The following is a 6,787-nucleotide window of genomic DNA, read 5'->3' as shown; positions in this document are numbered from 1 at the left end:
GCAGTGCAAAAAATTTCAAATCGTTTTAAAGGTCATTAGTGAAAAGTTAAAGTTAGGATGTTCTAACACTAGTATCATATTAATATGAAAATAAAGGTATATTCTGGGAAAAATGATAACCTCTCTTCCTTCAAAAGCCCCCCTTTGCATACTTCAGAACTGGAAAAGAAAAATGCTTAACTATATAGCCTCTAACTTAAAAACTCACTTAAAATTCACAAAATACATACATAGATGATGGAGAAAAACTATAATACAACAAGTACTTAATCAGATTTTCTGTAGAGAAAAAAAATCACAATATAATAAATAAAATTGTGGAAAATTATGACATTAAAAAAGTTTCAAATCAATGTGATTCTGCAACCTGTACACTCAGAAAAATGAGAAATTATACCCCATCTGATTCAAATGTATGATATGTTAAGATCATTGTACTGTCATGTGTAACTAATTAAAACAAATTTTAAAAAGATGTTAAAAAAACAAAAAACAAAAAAAAATTTCAAATAACAAACATTAAGGAAGCACACATTTCAAAGGCACAGAAGACTAAGTTTAATGACATAGGTTTTAAAATTAGTTTAAGATTGTTTTATATTTTATTTACCCCTACCTTCCTGTCTCTTGATATTTACTCAATATTGCTAATATATTTTTTGTCTTTTATTTTTTATTTATTTTGAACATGGAGAGAAGTATATAATTAAGACTTTAAAAACTTTAGAAGGCAACTCAGGGTTTTTTTTCTAACATTTCTGTTTTATAATCTCAGACTTTAATCTAGCAAAAAAAATCAAGCAATGTCATTCTATTTTTTTTTAGCAAGCATGAAAGCATTTAAAAGGTAAGTTAAAATTCATTTGCAGCTATCTTACGCTGAGAATACCAATAATATTTATTCTATGTGACTGTGGATTAAGCTAAAGATTAGGGTTAGGGGTGAGGAAAGCTCATTGTTCTTCTGTTCACAAATACACTATTATCATATGACCAGAGAGGGGAAAAAGTATTTAGAGATTAAAATGAATGGCAAAATACAGAAAATGTTAAAATGAAATTCTATTCCTCAATAATCACCAAAAATGATGATAAATAGCCAGGCTCTGTGACATATGCCTCTAATCCTAAGTGTTGTGTTGTGAGTTTGAGACCAGCATGGGCAAATAGTATGACCCTGTATTAAAAACAAAAAAAAAGAAAAGAAGAAGATAATATGATTAAATAATGTAACTGAACCCAAGAAGAATTCTGTATAGGACTCTTTTTTTTTTTCCCTAAGACCTCCATCCCTCCATATTTTCTTCTTTGTCTTCTCTCTTACATATGACTATTCATTTACTACTTTTCTGCTGAAAATTCATACTACTTTAAAATTTCACATACCTTTTTACCTTGTGAGATCCAAGACTTTGTCTCCAGTCTCCAAGAGGCAATTAAAAGTGAAAACCTAGCTTACTACACAATGGTAGGTTTTCCATGTTAGCACTGGTTTGGTTTCTTGATTTTGGTTTTTGTTTCTTTTTAGGACTTTAAGAATTTCCCTTACTTTCTTGCCAACTCAGCAATGTATTTAATAAGCTGTTTTCAAACACCTTATCTAGCATTTTTAGATATTTGCTAAAGGAGGTTTATTCGGTTTACCTAACCCACTATATGTTCATAAATGGAAATGATTGCTATAAATCTAGACAATGTTAAAGTATATTGTAATTTGAAAAATGGGAGTCAGAGAGAGAAAGACAGGGTGAAGGAAAAAAATACAGTATAATTTTTTTCATCTTTTATTGTACAGTGTCATTATATACTATCTAAATTTGAAATAGAAATCCACAAATACCATTTAAAAATAATATTCTGATCTCCAGAGGAACTAAAAACCAAGATAATTTTTTAAAAAAATATTTTTTTAGTTGTTGATAGAACTTTATTTTTTATTTATTTATATGTGGTGCTGAGAATCAAACCCAGGGCCTCACACATGCCAAGCAAGTGCACTCCCACTGATCCACAGCCTCAGCCCTAAAACCAAAATAATTTTAATAGTGTTGATCTTTGAATTCAAATGGCATAGAAGATTTGGGGAGAGGAAGTCTTTTACTCTTTGAAAAGTCTCTATTCACAGCTGACTTCATCATTCTAGGTAGAAAATCTGATAGATTCAATAAGCTACTAGAACCAATAAGTGACTTTAACAAAGTATCAAGACATAAGATCAATATAAAAGATCAATTACATTTCTGTGTATTAGCAATGAACAAAGGAATCTAAAACAGTGTCAAAATTATGATATACTTAGGGACAAACCTAACTAAAGATTTGAAAGACTTATGTGCTGAAGCCCAACAAAATATGACTTGAAAGAAATTAAAGGACTAAATGAAAGGAGAGAATATCTTTTACATGGATCAGAAGACTCAATATTTTTAAGATACAAATTCTTAGTAAACTGACTTTTAGATTCAACACTCTACCAATTCAAATCCTAGCAAGCTTTTTTTTTTTGTAGAAACAGATAAGTATATACTAAAATACATATAGGAATGCAATGAACTGTAATATTCAAAACAACTTGTTTTAAGAACAAAAATGAATACTTAGTACTGCCTGATTTCGAAATTCATTATAAAGGTAGAGTAATTAAGATAGTGTGGTAGTAAGACAAAGAGAGACAATGATATTAAAGTCACAGAACATAGAATCCCAAAATATATCCTATATGTATGGAAAAATGATTTTTGACAAAAGTGGGAAGGCAGTTGGGGAGGATAGTTTTTTAAATAAATGGTGCTGGAACAATTGGATATCTCTGTAGAAGATGTTAACATTAACCCTTAACTCAAATCTTTCACAAAGTTTAATTCAAAATGTCTTAGAGAACTAACCTAAAGAACCAATAATAAAACTTTGTTAAGAAAAAAGAGAAGGAAAAATAACAAATCTTAGATTAAGCAAAGACTTTTTAGATAAAACAAAAAAGATAAAACCATGAAATATGATATTGGTTGATAAGACTTTATCAAGATTAAAATCATTTGCTCTTTAAAAGACCTTTAAGAAAATGAAAAAAGCAAGCCAAACATTGGGAGAAGTATTTGTGAAATACATTTGATGAAGGATTTGAATCAGACATATATAAAGGAACATATAGGAATGGCTAATAAACACATGAAATACAAATTAAAACTATAATGAAGGTTGGCAAGGATGTTCAGCTGGAACTCTCATACATTTCTAGTGAGAATACAAAATGATAAAGACACTTAGGAAAGGTTTTTGGCCATGTCTTAAAAAGTTAACTATACAACTTACTATATAACTCAACAATTTTCACTACTCGTCCACCAAAGTAAAATGAAAACAACTGTCTACAAGAACATTAATATATGAATGTTCTTAGCAACCTTATTTATAACAAAAGTCTGAAAACAAATTGTGGTATATCCATATAATGGAGTAGTACTGAGCATTAAAATAATTACTGATATACACAGTAACATGGGTATACCTCAAAAGTATTCTGCAAAATAAAAGCCAGACCAAAACAGCACAAAACAAAATAAACCCATTAAATATTGTATGTTTCTATTTGTATGACATTCTAGTGAAGGGAAAAATAAGATGACAGCAGATCAAAGTTTTCCTAGAGCCTTTAAAGTAAGGGGTAAAAAGAATTGGCTAAAAAGGGATAGAAGGGAGTTTTTTTCTTCTTCTTCTTTTGAGAGAGAGAGAGAGAGAGAGAGAGAGAGAGAGAGAGAGAGAGAGAGAGAATTTTTTAATATTTATTCTTTAGTTTTTCTGGCAGACACAACATCTTGTTTGTATGTGGTGCTGAGGATCGAACCCAGGCCACACGCATGCCAGGCAAGCGTGCTACGGCTTGAGCCACATCCCCAGCCCCCAAAAGGAGTTTTTGATGGTGTTGGAAATGTCCAATATTTTGATTGTGATGATGGTATGATGATTGCAGTACATTTGAACACTAATCTAACTGCACACTTATAATGTGGGTGAATTTTACTATATGTGAAAATAGCTGTTTTATTTCTTTTTAATAAAGCTGTTTTTAGAAGGGAATAATAACTTATACCCCCAGAAGGGAATAATAACTTATACCCCCAGAAGGGAATAATAACTTATAATCCTGATTGTAAGTGTATTTTTCAAATGTCCTTGTTAGCTGGGAAAATTGGTTAGAAGGAGTAGAAATTAAAAACCACAGTAGGTACACGGATAGAATCATTTTAAAACTCCAACCTAATAAAGCTGTTCTTGGCAATCAATAATATTCATAGCCTGAAAGCAAATTGTGTGAGAGACATCATAGGTCCTTCGCCTTCTGTGTTCTGCCTTCAAACTTTTTACTGCAAGTGGATAAATAGATCCCTTATTTATTGCTTTATTTCTTTATAGAATATTGACACATTAACATGCTTTGAGTATATCCAATGGCTTTTCTGAAGTCTTTCATGTAACCAGATGGGGAAGGAATAGAATTATTTCCGCTGGTCCAGTGTTTTCCTCTTCCTAAACATTGAAAAAAAAAATCAAGACGTCCTTCAAATCCCCTTTTTTCCCACCAGTTTCTGTAAGGGTTAACAAAGCCCAGCAACACTCTAGAAGCTCTCCTGCTGCTAACAGGAGTGCAACAGAGAAGGCAACCATAAAGACTAACTCCTGACTGAGAGCTGAGTCTTTCTCAAGAGAAATCTGACAATTATGGGCAGAAGTTTTCCCTGGATTGCATCAAAGATTATCCCAGTTGGGGTTCTGAGAAGGTCTTGGGCAGAATCTGGTCAAGGGTAAGCCCCTTTGTGGCACAGATCTAAAACACCTTGCTATAGGGGCTGATCACAGCTGGATAACTAGGCAGCATATTTGTTTTAGATTTATACAGCTTCACCAGAGGCTCTCAGGAGTAAAGTGTTTTCTTAAATTATCTTGAGAGACAAATTATCAGTGTTTTCAAAGGACACTGGCACATTTTAGACTAAAATAAGAATGAAAAATAAGATTATAGGTATGTAGATATCTTTGCCAGTGTTTTTCATTAAGTTTGCTTTCCTTCCTTTGATAGACTTTATAGCACTATTCCAGATCTGCATAAGATTCTCTTGTTCAGGCTGTAGTTTCAAAAATAATCTGTTGTCCAAATGAAGGATGGCATTTTGTCAGTGGTTAAGAAAGCAGAATGGATTTCAAACCCTAATTTCCGCATATACAAGGTATGTTGTTTAGGGAACTTTTAATCTCTGCTTGTTTTTTTTTAATGAAGGATAATAATGATAATCTACATATAGAATTTTTTACAAGATTATGCTAAATAGTACACATAAAAATTGAGAACAGTACCTAGCACGTAGAAAATGCTTGTATTAATTGGGATTAGGCTCAACTGTGAGACAGAACACAAATTGATGTTTCTCATATAATTCAGGACAGTACAGTGGCCTCACAATCTTTAGGAACTTAGTCTTCTATCATGTTACTCCATGTACTAGACTTGGTGGCATTCTTATTCTGAGTAGCAGATTGGAGAGAGAATAAAAATGAAAAGATGAGGGGACAAAGGACACAAGTTACTTTTAAGGAAGATTTCTTGGAAGTTATCCCATGAACACATCTGAATATATACCATTGACCAGAGCTTAGTCATGAGATTGCATCTAACTTTAAAATCAAAGGAAGTCTGTAGGGCCAGCCCCAACAGGAATAATTCTATTCACATTGAGGGGGAGCAGATAACTAAAAATCTTTGTCAGAATGCTCCATAATTTGTAGTTATTGTTGTTTGTTTCCTAGATGATATCTAGACCAGTCTCCAGACCTGACAGTTCTTTTTCCCTCATGTGATTTCTTTTGTATGTCTTTCCACTTGGATCTGCCACTGAAATTTGTATATTTATAAAACTACACTCATTAAAAAATTTCCTCTCGTTCTCTTTAGTATTCTGTTCAGAGTAAGTATAATGCTGTCCTTTTCTTATAGTTATACTTATATTCATAATTTTGAGATTGCTTTTTAATTTTTTTAAGTCTTTCTTTATCAACTTGTTATAGAGTTATGTCCCTTCTCCCAAAATTATATGCTGAAGTCCTCTCAGTGCTTCAAAATGTGACTGTAGGTAGAAGATAGGATCTGTAAAGAAGTAATTCAGTTAAAATAAGGTTTTTAGGGTGAGCCCTAATCCAACATTACTGGTGTTCTTAAAAGAATTTGAGACTAGAACACACACACCAAAGAAAGACCATATGAAGTCATAGGTCTAAGATTGACATCTACAAGCCTAGGAGAGAGGCCTTAGAAGAAGCAAACTCTGTGACACTTTGATCTCAGACTTTTAACCTCCAGAAACTGAGAAAAATATTTAATTTATATTAATAATAAATATTGTTAACTTATAATACTTAATTTAATAAATATTAGCCTTCTATCATTTAAAAATATTTGTGTGTACTATTTAAAAATTTTTAAAAATTTTTGAGCCAGCCAGTCTGTGATGCTGTGTTATGCCAATCCTAGCGAACTAATACATCATCTGTGAGCCTGTTTGATGTCATCAAATCTCCAAAAGAAATAGATAACACTCTTAGAAAGAGGGCAAGTCAAAGAGAGTGTAAGTACAAAGGACCTGTACCAAGATTAACTATAAGGGGAACTGAAAGAATAGTACAGTGACCTAGAGAGCAGTGGAACTGTCACCACCCTTAAATCCGAGGAGGGAAAGGGTAAAAAATTGTTAGCAGAATTTTTAGTCAAGGGATATTGCTATCTCAAAGCAACTAT

The sequence above is a fragment of the Urocitellus parryii genome, chromosome 4 (genome assembly GCF_045843805.1).
Source record: "Urocitellus parryii isolate mUroPar1 chromosome 4, mUroPar1.hap1, whole genome shotgun sequence".
In the NCBI taxonomy this organism is placed as follows: Eukaryota; Metazoa; Chordata; class Mammalia; order Rodentia; family Sciuridae; genus Urocitellus; species Urocitellus parryii.
This window is presented reverse-complemented; position numbering follows the sequence as displayed.